General features: G+C 39.8%; 1 pseudogene; it reads left to right on the forward strand.

The window, feature by feature from the left end:
- LOC107660304 (NACHT, LRR and PYD domains-containing protein 1-like) overlaps window positions 1-2098 on the forward strand; it is a 16434-nt pseudogene that overhangs the window by 8029 nt on the left and 6307 nt on the right.

Genomic DNA, 2098 nt, shown 5'->3' on the forward strand with positions numbered 1-2098 from the left:
TTTTAATTTTTGTTTTGAAAGTATGGTAAAAACTGGTAAAATGTACCAACAATCACATTTAAAAAATATACACTTTTTGATATACCATAAAAAAAAAACAGGTAGCCCATCTGAATTAGGACATTTAGGCTATCCATCTAATAGTAGCCTACCAAAATCTTATTAACAGTAGAAGTTAAATCTTACTGTAGTCTTCAAATCTGTGTACTGTCTTACGTTTTAAAGGTCCCTTATTGTACACCTTTCTGGAGTTTTATTTTAGGTTTTTATGTCCTTAAGAATATATATTTGCGGTATAAGTACCAAAAACCATCTCAATATATTTTTACAGCTCCTTTCTCAGGAGCTCTGCTGAGAACAGGTCGATTTTGGTCTGTCTAATTAATATTCATGAGCCTCTCTTCGATTGGTCTGTTGTGTTCTGAGTGACGCACGGCCAGGCCAACCACAGGTAGTTAGCTGCGCTAGCTAGCGCTAGCTGGAGGCAGCAAAATGAAGGGGAAACTGGAGGTGGCCCATTCAAACCAGCGCAGGTTCGGCTACATAAGGAGCTTAAAATATCATCTTGTGATGTTGGGTGCCAGAATCGACGTAATACAGCCTCAAATTAGAAATTTGATCGCATATCTGCTGCCACTGCCAGACAAAAAACCGACGACAGCTGTGGTTAAACGCGATAAAACGAGCAGACTGGACAGAAACGATCGTCAAAAATGCTCACGTTTGCAGCGCACACTTCTTATCAGAAAAGGTTTAATAAAGTATTGTCTTTTGTTGTTATGGGCGCGTCTACAGATTTCTTGCCATATGCATCTCACGACTATGTCGTGTATGAAATAATGTCTGTGTGCATGTGTGTAAAACAACAAACTGACGATTTATATATAATCATTTGTAATTGTATATACATTGTTGTGATTAATTGTGGCTGGAACAATAATGTAGCTGTAAAAATAGTTGCCTGCTGAAATTGAAATGTATATAAATCTTCATCATGACTAGATAGACACGGTGAGTTTGTCTTTACTATACACGTTAGATGTGATCCACCTCATAGTAACAATCCTGTCAGATCGTCCATCCTTTGAGTGAGAGTGTAATGTTACAGGTCGGTCGATCTGGTTTCGTGATTAAAGTTAACCTTTTTTCGACATGTTTCCGTGTTGTTGTTGCTCAGCAATGGCATGGACGCGATGTTGTCTGGGGGTTTGGCAAAAGGAGAGTGGGACGGTGGGCAGTGCTCGGGGTGGTGAGTGAAGGCAGTGACTGTGTAGTTCTGACGTCAACTTTTTACGTTAGTCACAACGGTTCGTGAAAAATCACAGCTACTTTATGCAGGCTGTGTGCATTTTACTGTGGACTGACTGTTTTGAAACTTATATGGTAGTTAAATAGCCCCTAGACCTCAGTTATCGTGAAAAAAGCCAGGAAATTTGAGTTTTGACAATATGGGACCTTTAAAATCACAAAGGGAGTTTGGTCCCATCAGGCTAACGTGACAGTCACCACTCATGCAGCTGTAAGGTTTTCTTTTTCTTTTGTTTTTACTCGCGATCTTTACAACACGCATTACATTACGTATTTCATGGCACACTCGTTTTATGCGTATTTGGCGCCACCTATTGTTGTGGGTGTATTATTGACATGTCAAAGTCTAGACCCTGAATATAAGACGACGCGTTTTTTCAGATGTATTTCCAAGAAAAAAACATCGTCTTATATTCGGGTCAATACGGTATGAATGACAAAAAGTAAGGTGTGGACGTACCTGATGTAAGATACAGCCCCAGCTTCCATCTTCCTCTGCCAGCCAACCGGGATCTGAGCGATGAGAGTCGTACCTCCATCTTTTTCTCCTGCTGCACTCTCACTGCCCCCCGTCATTTTCTGCTCGCACACATCCAGCTCCTAAAGACACAAACCACTTACAATTCAGTTTGAAACCAGATCTGATGAACCTGATTCAGTTTCAAACAAGATTGAGATTCAAATGAGATTTCATGAGCCAGATTCAGTTTCAAACCAGATATGATTAACCAGATTCAGTTTCAAACATGACTGAAATTCAAACCAGATTTGAAAAACCAGATTCAGTTTA

The sequence above is a fragment of the Sinocyclocheilus anshuiensis genome, unplaced genomic scaffold (assembly GCF_001515605.1).
Source record: "Sinocyclocheilus anshuiensis isolate Anshui unplaced genomic scaffold, SAMN03320099.WGS_v1.1 scaffold850, whole genome shotgun sequence".
In the NCBI taxonomy this organism is placed as follows: domain Eukaryota; kingdom Metazoa; phylum Chordata; class Actinopteri; order Cypriniformes; family Cyprinidae; genus Sinocyclocheilus; species Sinocyclocheilus anshuiensis.